This window comes from Microcebus murinus, chromosome 2 (assembly GCF_040939455.1).
Source record: "Microcebus murinus isolate Inina chromosome 2, M.murinus_Inina_mat1.0, whole genome shotgun sequence".
NCBI classification, from domain to species: Eukaryota; Metazoa; Chordata; class Mammalia; order Primates; family Cheirogaleidae; genus Microcebus; species Microcebus murinus.
Window position 1 is genome coordinate 5,842,867 of NC_134105.1, and position 13,108 is coordinate 5,855,974.

The 13,108-nt window shown below is 58.4% G+C and overlaps 1 protein-coding gene across 2 annotated transcripts in view; it reads right to left on the reverse strand.

Moving 5' to 3' along the window:
• Window positions 1-13,108, reverse strand: part of CASZ1 (castor zinc finger 1) — a 144,966-nt gene that overhangs the window by 24,827 nt on the left and 107,031 nt on the right. The gene's annotated exons all lie outside the window — the stretch shown is intronic.

The window sequence follows — 13,108 nt, forward strand, 5'->3', positions numbered from 1 at the left end:
CTGAATAGCCCTGCACCCCTATGCCACGGGTCCCCTGATGCATTGTGATTTTATCAATCTGCCCCAAGACTGCCTGGCACGTGTTGGTCTCCCCCACTAGGCTATAGCTCCCAGGGCCAAGCTCGGGAATCACTATCCTCAGAGCCTGGTAGTGCCTGGCACAGAGTAGTTGGTACAAGGACTACTCTGTAAATGAACAAATGAATGAATGAAGTACTCTTCAAATACATGGAGTAGTCTTCTGAGAGGTGGTGTGCCCTTTGACACATGAGGAAACCATGGCCCAGGCAGGTTAAAGAGTTGGTCGTGGGATCAAGCTGGCAGGTGACAGTGCTGCATTGCTTGCCAGTTCCACTTGTGAGTGTGCTATCTCACCACATGTCCCTAGGCAGGAGTCCCCGAGAGCCAGGACCAGCCTGTGCCAACCTCTGGCCTTACTGTCCCAGCAGCACTTGGCTAGCACCTACCCTATCTGAGTATCTCATCCCCTGGCAGCTCCCCTGCCAGGCCAGGCCCCTGGGCCCCACCTGACTCCAGCCTCTGCTCACCAGACAGCAGAGACGTCCCATCTTCCTTAGCTCCCTCCCTGATGTCAGGGTCTTCCTCGGCCCTGCACAGCCCACTCTGGGCCTCTGGCCACTTCCTATTGCTGACGTCTTTCCCCAGCCTCAGCAAGAGCTGTCCAAGTGGAGTTCCTCACAGCCCTTCCTGGGGCCACCTGTGCCTGTCCTAGGACCTCACTCTTCCTCCTCTCCCTTGGCCAGCTCCTGCAGCCCCGGAAGGCCTAGCTGGCCCTGGGACGCCCACCTCCCAGCCCAAGGGGCCCCAGCTGGAACAGGCTGAGGTTCCTTCGATCCCTAACAGGTAGCCCAGAAGCTGCAGCCACAGCACATAATCTCCGAACATGACAGCCCAACACAAACAGCTGGAAACCCTAACCAGGCTGCTCAGCCTAAACTCTGTCCCTGATCAGGACACTGAGGGTCCTGAGAGTGGAGGGGCCCATGGCAAGCCCACCCATACAGCTTGGGATCTGCCCCAAAGGTTGACAAGGGTGGACACACACACACACGTACACAGAGGGACCCCACATGCTTATCTATCTGTTCATCCACCTGTCCATCCATCTATCCGCTCCTACTGTATGTCAGACCCTGTGGTGGAGCCAGGGACAGGGCAGTGGCCCTGGCATATAGGGTCTCAGCTCACACTCACTTTGTGCACAAGGAGCCCCATCAAAGTGTGCTTCTCCACGGCTTGAATCCATGGCCATCACCAGAGAAACGGACATGTCTGTACCTTCATATGGGTCCCAAGGCTAAGTGAGGACAGGGGCTCTGCTCCCCAGTTCCATGGGCAGAAGGGGCTCCCCCATAGGACATCGGCACCATACACACCCACACACCCGGAAACCCAACTACGCAGACGGAATGGCATCACCTGTGTCTGCCCGGGGGCCTCGCCCCACAGGTGGACTTGACTTGTACCCACAGATAACTGTCCCCCGAAATACAATGTCCAGCTGCTCCAGCCAGATCCTTGCCTTGTAGCCAGCTGCCCATATGTACAGCCGCACCTGGCCCAGAGGGGATGGGGTGATCTCAGCCCAGCCTGGCCCAGAGAAAGGTCTGCTCAGCCCACTTCCAGTCCCGTGGCCCTTGCTTCAGGGCCCCGGACCTTGCCCAAGCCAGGTGCCCACTTTACCCAGGTGTGTCCACATCTCCAAGTCTGTGCTGCTCACACCCAAGTCCCCACACTGACAGGGCGCTCTAATCATCACATGATTCCACTCCCGGCCTGCCAACAGGTTCCCTGACACCAAGTTTCCTATAACAGGCCTACAGGGAGCAGGCCTCACCTGGTCCCCTTTGACCCCTGCCCTGGACAGAGAAGGGAAGGGTGGGAGTAGGGGAACCCGCACTATTTTTATCAGGAGGTAAGCAGCCAAGTGTGTATGGCAGATGGCAAATGAATCTATAAATATTTATCCTAAGGAAGAGGGAAGCAGAAGCTCCCAGGGCTGCACTTGCTGCTGGTGACACCCCCTCCCCGGGCCCCCACCCATCCTGGAGCCTCCCCGCACTTCAGCCCACCCAGCCCAGCCCACCCTCTCCTGATTTCGGCTATCTGCCTGGCTCAGTCCCTGCCTGGGCCCCCACCAGCTGCGATGCAGCTGTGCACCCAGGGCCCACCCCCAGCCCCCAGGCCCCTTTGCTCCTGCCGACTCCCCCCACACCTGCCCTCCAGCTGCCACTCTGCCCCAGCCCACCTGCCTTCCAGATGTTGCCCTCCCTCTGACTCTACTGCGGGTCCCAGGGGTGGAAGTGGAGGGAGGCGTGTGGGCCTGGGATACAGGGGCAGGAGGCAGAGGCAGGGCTTAGGCTCATAAGTGCCAACGCGTGCAGGGATGGGGGTGGGGAAGGGGGTGTGTGAGCTGAGGTCTTAGCTGTCCACCGCCTTCCGGCCCACCCCGTGGGGCTAGGGCCCTGCCTCTCCATCAGAGCCCTGGGATCTATAGACTACCCCCCCGTGGGCTGACCCCAGACTCCTGTCCATGTAAACATTCCTCTGACTTTCTTCCCCAAAATATAAACGCCGTGGCCAGGCCTCAATGGAAGGAAGCCATCCGTCCCCGGCCCTGTCACTACCCCTTTCATCTCCTTCCCGCCACCAGCCTGCCCGCCGCTCTATTTACACTGGACACTTCCTCTGGGAACAATACTGCCCAGGAGGCTAGCTTGGGCTGGAGGGTGGGAAGGCGAGGGGACTCCTGCTCTGCTCACCCAGGGACGGGCAGACTCTGGAGGCGAGGCAAGAGGAGGGGCAGCTGCGGGGGGCCCAGCCAGGCCTGAGACCCGCACATAGGCAGAGAGCCCACCCTGCTCCTGGTGGATCTCTCAGCCTCCAGCCCCAGTGGCTCTGGACTGTCTGAGGCAAACCCAGGGAGGTGGCACAGCATCAGGTTACCGCTGAGCCTCTGGGGTCAGAGTCGTGAGCTCAGGGCCTGGCTCTGTCCTCGCTAGCTCCGGCCCTGGGCAAGCTCTCTCCATGTAGAAGGGCTACAGGGCTGTAAGGTGAGAGCACATTCGTCCGCACCAAGCACAGGGCCTGGTGGGCATGGACCTAGGAAAGGCAGCTGAGCCCTGGGAGGGGACAGTGGGCAGGCATGGCACACCTGGGCTTGAAAGCCCCAGACCAAGAGACCTCACCTGGCTCAGGAAAGGCAGAAGGACTGAGGCAGGGGTGGGCTGTCCTCTCAGCTCCTCCCCGGTTCCCCAAATTCTGCACCTTCCCTCCCAGGGCTCCAAGCTCAGCCAGCCCCAGCTGGCAGTTCTTGTCTTTGAGCGGAACAGACCCTACTCGGGGTGGGGGAAGAGGGACAAGAACTGGCTGACGGCCTTTTCGGGCACCATCTGAGGACTTATAGTGACTCAGTGGAGCAGGCGCTCTCACCGTCCCATCTGACAGAGGAGAATGCTGATCCTGGCGCTGCAGACACCCAGAGCCTGAGCTCCCCCCGGCCAGGGAGCTCATGAGGGTTCCCGGGCTGGTTCTGGAAAGTTCTAGGCCTCCCTGTGGAGGCTCCTGCTTCATCCACCCCCTCCTCACCCCCACTTCCTGTTCCCATAACATGGAGCCCCTTAAAGTGTTAACTGCGATGGGTAAAATGGTGCAGCAGATTGCTACAATAAATAATTTACTGATATTTATAAATATTCAAATCAGCCGGCTTCAGAAATCGAATGAAGGGAGGGCCTCGGGAGAAGAGGCCCGTTACGGCATGAATCTCTTCACTCCCTCCAAAGGCTGGGGAGGCCATGGCTCCTGCCAGTTGTGGGTGGGGAAGGGGGGCTCCTGCAGCTGCACCTGGGCCCCTCACCCCTGATCTCCCTGCTCTCTAGGGGCAGAGGATTGGGGAACAACTGCTCCTTTCTCACCTGGTCAGGGCCAGGCCCTCTGCTGCAGGCAGCCTGGGTTCAGGGGAAGAGAGGCCCAGTGCCCACTGCCCTGCCCTGCATCTCAGAGTTGTCTGTCCTGCCTTGGTGGGGGCAGTCCCAGGGGCCTGGGCAGCCTGGCAGCCCCTCCCTGCCCGTGAGTAATGTGTTTCGGGGCCGGGCTGCCTGTCAGCTACCAGGCTTCGGGTGCTTTATGGGCTCTGCTTGGTGGCTCTGAACTCCCTGGTAGGAAATAAAGTTCTCCCTGCGCGTCCCTTCTAAACATTTCACTCAGTGGAAACGGTGTTTAAGAAAAATGAGGACATATTTCTTCCTAAGGATGCAGTATCCCCTTGGGCGGCCTAATGCCCGCTGTATATCAGGAGGTGGGGAGGCAGGGGCCAGGAACCAGTCCCCTGGGGTAGGGGTGGGCCGGGGCCCGGTCTGCCCACTGCCAGGCAGCTCGGGGGGCCACTCTGGTGGCTGCCCTGCCCCTTGGTGTCCAGAGCCCTACGGCAGCTGGCGCCTTTGGAGCACCTCCTCTGTGCCAGGGACCGTGCTGGGCCCACAACAGTGTCCAGCATCCCCACGTGGCTGCTTGTCCTGTCCCTGTTTCCAGATGGGGAGGCAGAGGCAGCGAGCGAGGCTGGTAACTGCCCACATCACCCAGTCAGTGCTGGAGCCCGGTCCCGCCAGGCTCAGATGCCCAAGGTCATGGTCTCAAACGTTCCCACTCCTCGCCTCCCAAATAAGCGTCCTGGCGCCTCAGGGGCATGCATGCTGCTGGAGCTTCCACACCGCTACCCTCTAAGAACATGAACTTGATAGGCCACAAGGCCCAATTTCGGGGTCTTGTGCCTCTGTCCTTTGAACACACTCTTAGCATGCAGACCAGGCCCTGAGCTGAATCCTGAGGCTACGTAGTGTGTGTGACAGGCAGCCCTGGTCCCTGCATTGTGGACCGTTCAGTTTGGGAATGGAAGTTTACAAGTCATTACGAGAGCCATCCCGGTGGTAGAAAGTACAGGTGCCACAGGAGCGACAAGTCTGGAAGTGAGGAAGGGCTGTTGGACACTTGCTCCCCCCAAGCCTCCTCTCCCCACACCCTGCCCCCCGCCAGCCCATCTGCCTCTGAACACTTCCCTCTCCCACCTCCTTCAGCTGTAGCTCCTCCCCCAGCCAGGACCTGTCCCCTAGGAGAGCGGTGTCCTTCCCTCTTGGGCCCAGTCCTGTCCCCAGCTCCAAACAGAAGGGCCTCCGAGTTTTATGGGTGGCAGGAATGGCTGCTGCTCCCCAAGGGTCCTCAGCAGCTCCACGCTGGTGGGGGTGCTAGGCCACTGGGCCCTAGCTTGCCCCCCTTTGTTTATTTATTTATTATGATTTTTTAGTCCAGTTAAAAGGTTTACTATCCAGACGCGTCTAAGTGGCCTCACTTAGCGTAAGTAACTCTATAAATCAGGGGAACTGTTAGCATCCACCGCACAGGCTGGCTATCAATCTCCCCCAGGTCACAGCCAAACAGGAAGGGGAGAAAAAAGAGAGTTACCACCCAGGGGAGATTTAAAACACACACACACCGAGCAAACGCACACAGATGGTGTGCATACCGGCGTGCGCACACACACTCAGGCGTCTCTATGTTTGTACAATCGTATCATATTTACACGTGCACACGCAGAGCAGGCCAGGCACTGAAAAAAATGCTGCATGGGGTCGTGACAATAGGACACACACACACAGCTCCTGCAGCCACGAGGAGAGGCAGAGCCTGAGGGAGGGGCGCCTCTGGAAGGGAGCTAGGACCCCCCGGCTCCCACGGCCAGGCTACCAGTGCTCAGCTGTGCTGAGCTGCCCTGTTCTGGGCAAGTGGCTCTGGAGGGCTGCAGAGAGGATGTGTTTCCCTCCCCCCCACTCCCCTACCCTACCATCCCTGCCACCAGCCAAACCCAAAGGGTCCAAGCTTTTCCCTTTTGAAAGCCCCAGGTAGGCACCTGGCTGGGAGGCTGGAAGCTTCAGGCCACTGCAATGGGGCATGTTGTCACCCCAGGTCTTCACTGACTATGCCCAAGGCTGGGTACACCCTAGACCTGGCACGGGCTCAGGAAGGGCAGCATCTAAACGGGTAACCGGCTGCGGTGCAGAGAACCGGAGCGTGCAGGGCTAGGGCGACTGTCCAGAGTGACCCCTGCTCAGAGGCTGCAGAGATGCCCCGCCGTTTACTTGAGAAGCTGTGGCTTGGGTGTCCAGGCAGTCCGGACAGAGGCTCCCACCCACACCTAGGTGGCCCCACTAGCTGAGCCACACCAGGGACTGGAGTGGGGGAGGCGTCTCCTCTGGGTCCCCGGGGTGGACGCAGGCAAGGCAGCCTGAGGTGGGCGACCTGCCCAGGCCCACCTCCTCTCCCCGCTGGCCCGGGAGGCCTCCCCGGCTCACCCGCCCGCCGCATCTCCCCATGAACTCTATTTCTCTTTCCTCTCCGAAAACAACTGAGCTGTAAATACTGTTTAACCTTCTCCCCCCTCCCCCCCACCACCCCCTCCCCTCCGCACTATAAAAACACAAATATGCCATAACTCAGCCGCCCGGCCGCCCAGCCTCCAACATGCCCCGCGCCCGGGCCTCTCAGGAAGGTCATTACAAACGACTTTCCGATTCACTGCTCCTGAAATAATTTTGTGTATTAAAACCTGAATCTGCACTTTCTGGGGCCGAAAGCCTCGCTTAATTATGGCGGGTGTCCTTGGGACGGACAGTGATCCTTCACTCGCCAGCCCGCGCTCCAGCCCTCCGCCCGCCGGCCCGCCCCCCTCCCCGGGCCCAATCTGTTTTCAAAGTGTGTCTGTCCTTTATTAAATTGTTTTCTTTTCCACATTATCAGTTGCCATGGAGACCTCATCTCTCGGATTATTTGAATTTCATTATATCTATTGATTTGGGAGCATTTCATCTTTTTTATTGTTTTTCTGTCAATTTTCAAAACGAATAACCATCTAATTTGCGTCAGTGCTGATTATGTTTGTCCCTCAATAGAGGTCGGCAGCTGCGCTGGGGAAACAAATCAATGAAAAACCATCATAAAACTCCCCACTCCAGTCTCCAGGATGTGTGGGTGACATTCCACGCCTGCGAAAGACACACTCATCAGCTCCAACTTCGGCTACGGTGGCAGTGGCGGCAGCCCCGCTCCACGTCCGCCTGCTTTGGCCTTAATATTTAATTTCGCGATTTGGGGCATTATTAGTGGTGTTTTTATTAGTGCGTGTGCATGTGAGTCTTTGGTGGTGGGCTGGCTGTTTCATTAATTTGTGGGTGAGGCAGGGAACGCTGGAGGAGGGAGGGTGGGCAGCGTCGGGGGCGCCGTGTAAGTGGAGACAAGAGGGGGAAAGCCCTGGTGGAGGGACAGGAGCCCCGGGGACCAGGAGAGCCCCGAGGAGGGGCTAGAAAAGGGGGACCGAGCGAAGGGGAGGAAAAGAGGGAATTCAAATTGCTTACTTTGTTGGTTTTTTTTAAATAATTTATGCAATTTTAAGCATTTATGTATAAATTTTTTAATAAGCCACCCTGGAGCAGGATGGCCATTAACATCCCAACGTCCTTCTGTCCAATGGGCTGGCGGAGAGGATCAATTTCTGAGAGTACTTTCCCTTTTTTATGACATGATAAAATGCTTTTAAAGCAACTTACACAAATATGGAAATTTTTTTTCTTTTTTTTTTTCCGTCCCCTCTCCCTTCCCCTAACAGCCTTCTTATCCACCAGGGAGGGGGAGGCTGTGCGCGTGCACACATGCACGCGCACGCGCGCGCACACACACACACACACACTCCTGTGCTCACGCGTCTCTCTCCTGCTGGGGAGGGGGGCTGAGGGGGCTGGCAGGGAGACAGCCCCAGTTCTAACTGGAACTGGCCGCCTGTCCTTCTAACAAGGGCATAAACTTTCATTACCCATGCACGCAGTCAAAGACAATTTAGGGAAACGCACTGCTCAGAAAAGGAAAACCTCAGCGATTCGTGGCCTACGCTGCTGCCGCCATCTGGGGGGCTCCCACCTCCAGCTTGAGGGAACCCAGTCCCTGAACCTCTGGCCCTGCCCAGGAGGCTGGGGGAGGCAGGGGCTGCTTCCAAGTGGTGCCCTCGGGAGGCAGCACAGAGCTGGACGGCAGAGCCACCTAGAGTGCAAGGGTCTCCCTCCTTGGCTCGACAGGATGGGCCCTCTCAGTCCTGCCCTCCCCCGACACCCCTTCACTAACCCCAACCAGGCGCTGGCCCTTGAGGGCAAGCACAGGGCTCTTTCATTTCTGCCACTCCAGTGCCAGAAACAGAGCAGGAGCTTATCTATGTGGATGGACAGACAGACAGATGGACTGAATGAAGACAAAGGAGGGAAACAGGCCTAAAGGTATTCTGAGGTTCCAGCTGGTGCCCCACTGATGATACTTGGTTAGTGTGGTGAGCAAGGTGCCCTCCCCGGGTGTCCCCACTCTGGAAGTAGGTCTGGCGCAGAAGTGCTGCTGGGTGTAGAGTCAGGGGCATCAGCCACCATCACCCCTACCCTGGGCCCGAACCCCTGACTTCCTTGGATATGGAGGCAGGCCTGGTGAAGAAGATGGCAAGCGGCCCTGTCCCCAGACTTCAGTGTGCCTCTGACCTCACCTTCCAGCTCCTCCTTCCCATGGGAGCGAGGAGGGACCTGAGGGTGAGCCCTGCCAAAGCTCCCCACTGGCTAGTGAGGTCGACGACCTTGAACCCCAGTATGGGGCCGCAGAGCCCCACCCAGCACTGCCACTTGGGGAGTGACCAGCCCTCTGAGACCACACTAAGGCACCTGGACTTCAGAAGCTTCCAGGGAAGACACATCAACTCTAGAGACATGCTCCTTTTAAAAGCTCACCACACTAAGCAAGTTTCCTCTGCCCTAGGCCTCAGGTCCTCATCTGTAATGCAGCGTGGCTAAGGGCCCACTGTGGCAGCGTGCCTGGCACAGGGCTGCAGAACACATGGTGCCTGCCACCACGCTTAGTGGTGACTGTGGCAGAGTCCTCTCCCGGGGAGCGAGCGGGGAGGGCTGCTTCCTCCCCCACAGCTGTGGGGGCAAGGAGGGAGGAGAGTCCAGCCAAGCACGCCCCGCCTGCCTGCCTCTGCCCAGGGACCTGAGGGCCTGTTCCCCCATCCCCAAAGCCCAACTTTCTCCTTGGAACCTCACCTGCCCCTGCCATCCAGGCCCTGTCCCGGCTCTGAGCAGTCTGCCTGCTCAGCTCTGTTGAGAGCTGGCCTGTGGGCAGCCCGGGAAGGGCCTCTGGGCCCTGCTTTGGTGGCAGTGGGGGAGCAACCGGGAGAGGCCGAGCCCGCAGTGGGGATGAGAGGGGAGCGCCCACCCCTCCTTTTTTTTCTGTGCTCAGATCCCCCCCAACTGTCATTAAAATAACAAGTTTCTGTTACAATCTAAACATTCCCACATCACATAAAGGGTTATATTACACCCGAGTCACTCCCGGCCCGTGTTTGCACAGAAAAGCTCACGGCAGGTCCCCCCTCCTGACGAAGTGACTTATTAAAGTTTAAACAGTAATTAACAGAACAATAAAAATAAAGGGATGTTTGGGGAGTCATAGCGCACACAGGGTTTTTGGCAGTGCCAGCAGTTTTTCAGTGCCCTGCGCTGGCAGCAAAATGTGACTGCGAAGCCAGGGGGACAGAGGACGGGGCCAGGGTTGGGCCAAGAAGACTTCGGGCCTAAAGGGCAAGAAACCCTAAGGCACGCTGGAAGGAAGGCGTGAGGGTTCCGGGGCAGCAGGTGGGACCGTGTGAGCAGGTGAGGTGGTCTAGCACGCACAGGGTACCCACGGGCCTGGACGGGGAGGTTTCGTGAGGCTAGAGGGGCAAAGCTTGGACTCAGATGCTTCCAGGAGCATGGGGCCAAGTCACATCCAGCCACCTCTGTGTGGGCCTGGCTGGGGGAGGTGTCAGCTCCCCCAGAACTGTGGGCATGATGGAACCCTGCAGTTAATGATTCCTGGGGCTAGACCTCAGCCACTCTGGGCTTCTCTCCCAGCCAGCCAGGTACCTCCCCCTGCCACCCTGGCTCCCACGGCCAGGGCACCAGAAGTCTTCTGAAGCCCCTGGCCCCTTTAAGCATGAGTAAGGACTCAGGGGAAAAGCCTTCTACTCCTCCCTCTGGGAGAGGGAGACCAGCCAGTCTCACATATGCCAGGCCCCCCACTAATGGGAGAAGGCACCCAGCTAGCTAGGCCAGGCGGACTCCTGGCAGGAAGTCCTCTTTCCTCAAGGTTTGCAGCAAGCTGGGCCTGGTGGGCTGGTTAAAGCCGGGGCAGCCTAGAGCTGGCAGGGCCAGGCCAATTACCCTCAGCCTCACCTTTTCTCCCTCCACAAGTCCAGCCCAGAGGTTCAGACACCTGGCTGTAGGGGAAGGCAGGGGGACAGGCAGATTGAACAAGGTGCCATTCTCAGCCCGGCCAGGGTTCCTTCTGGATCTGGGCCACCTGCTTAGTACGTTTTCCTCAGAGCCTTGGGGGCCAGGGAAGAAGGGACAGCAGGGACCCTCACTGGCCACAATGAATGTGTTATCTCAGGGGTAGCAACAAACCCATGCCAGCCAGGTGACAGACACCACAGTGCTGCTGGGCTGGTCCCGGCCCCTCAGTCCCCCAAGCTGCCCTCTCACTCCTTCCCTCTCCCAGACTCCCTGGGCCTGGCTGCTGCAGGCCATGCTGGGGAGGGGATGTGCTCTCTCAGGGTTGTCCTCCAGCCTGACAATCTCAGGGCTATGGTCAGCCTTGTCCTCACCTGCCCACCACCCCTCTTTGTCCTTCCTCTCCAAGGAGAGCCACTGTGGAGTCCAGCTCTCTCCTCACCACACAGGGTTAGTTCCAAAAAGTGGCTTCTCAGTAGAGCATACCCAACATAGGTTCTTCCCACTCGGGCAAAGGGTCAACTCAGGGACACCCTGAGAACAGTGAGGACGCCTTGCCACCCTCCTCTGGACAAAGGAGTTTCCCTCTTCCTGGGCTTCCCCATCTCCCTCTGTGCCTCAATGCACCAACCTGCCTGGGCCTGTCTGGGGATCCTCTTTCTGCAGTAACCCCCATTCCCCCTTGGAGCCTGCCATTAGCAGCCCTGGCCCAGCACCAGTCTCGGAAATAAGTGCTGGCCCAGGGCGAGTGACCCCACCAGGCTCCCTTGCTGGTCTCCCCCATGTTATGGCAGCACAAGCCAGTGTGAGCAGCTGTGAGCCAGGTGTGGAGATGAGATGCTCGGCTGGGGCCAGAGACTCTCTCTAAGCTCCTATCTCCTGGGCCCTGGGGAACTGGCAGCACAAAGGGCATGGAGGCTGGCTCTGACTGGGCCCCATGCTGCACAGCTATGCCACTGCCTCTTACCAAGGCCATGTGGGCACAGCCAGCCAGTGGAGTGCAGGGCCCCAAAGACCTCAGTGCTGTCCAGCCTCCAGCAGGCAGGACTGTGCCCTGAGGATGGGAGGACAGCCAGCAGCTTTTCTCTCCCTTTTTCCTGGGCAGAGTTCCTTAGGGTTCCATCTTCCCACCCCCCACACACAAGATGAGTGACTCATGGTAAGGGGAGAGCGGAGGGTCAAGATTGGGAGTGCTCAGGAAGGGAGAAGATGATGCTTCCCAAGCCTCCATTGCTCTGCTCAGGCTGGAAAGATCGACAGGAGCTAAGACTCCCTCGCTGCCGGAGGAGGCAGACTGAGTCACCTCGCTCCAAAGCTGCGATGGAGCAGGAGGGGGTAGAGCAGGTGCCCTCAGGGTCAGGAAGAGGACTGGCAGAGGACCAGACAGAGGGTGCCTGGGTGGCACTGAGAAGGGCAGGTGGGGACAGAGGCTCCTAAGGTGTATGCTCTAAGGTGGGCAGCTGCTCATCCTGACCCACTGTTTGTAGAGCCCCACACGGGGCAGGCAAGAAGCTCTGGCTGGACAGGAGCTCCTGAGGGCAGCCCACACTCAGGTCCCACACACCCTTGGGATGAAGGGACAACTATCAGGGTGGAGGCTGTCCTAGATTTGCACAGAACTTTAGACCCAGAAGGGGACCGAGGCCCGAGAGGCTGAGAGACTTGGCAAAAGCCCAGGTCACTCACTCAACAGAACTAGACAGATCTAGGAACCTAATTCCCAGTCTGAGCCTTCTCACACCCGGCAGATCAAACTGCTACACATTTCTGTTTTAAAGCAGAATTTCCTGCAGCGTTGGAGACTGCTCTGGGCCCTGGGGCCCCAAATACCACAAGGGCTTCTAACTTGGGACAGTTCGGGCCATATACTGGTCCACCTGGGCAAGGACCCCAAATGGCTCTGAACCTCCAGGTGAAAGACCTGGGAGTTGGGCTCCCCAGCTCCCTAAGGAAGTGAAGTGGAGGCTGGCTCTGTGGCTTGGTTTACCCGCTGGAAATGGGTAGGACACGTGTGGCAAAGGGAAGGAGCCTTTCTCTCGCAGGGACAGAGACCCCCACCCTTGTGACTTGTGCTATGGAAGGGGAAACAGGCAAGCACTCTCCTAGAATAGAGCATGGGCTTGGACCAGAGAGGCCCAGGATGGCAAGCACAGCCCCAGGAGAGGAGGTGGGAGTGCAGCAGGTGGCAGAGGGACGCTGTGGATGACATGCCACCCCGCCCTCCCTACAGCCCATCTCCACAATCCCCTTGGCTGAGGCCAACGACGATGATGATGACGAGGACATGAGGGGACTAATTTAGGAGTATTTTTAAAACTGTGGCTCTGGTGGAGGGCTTTAGCAGTTGTCAGCCATCTGGAATAAGGAATTACAGCCACCTCCCTAATCCTATATTCCCTAAACCCTAAAGCTGGTTACAGAGTGAGGAAGAGGCAGCAGGTGGGTGGGGGTAGGGTTCTGTTCTAGAAAGGGGCAAAGCCCAGGGTGGTGCCTCACTGGCCGAGGCAGCACTCCCTACCCCTCCGAGGGTGCCTGGGGCCTGGCGCAATGGCTGAAGAGCCCAGTGTCCTCCGAGCCCACTCCGCTCCCCCACCCGCTCACGCACACTCACTCCCTGGGCCGCGCCGGCTCGCGCAGGGGCCGTCAGGTAAATTAGATCTGAAAGCTGACAATTTCTGACCATATTTCCTTGATTATTTCAAACAAATGCACAGCAGCCGCTGTAAGGAGATTAAAGTGAC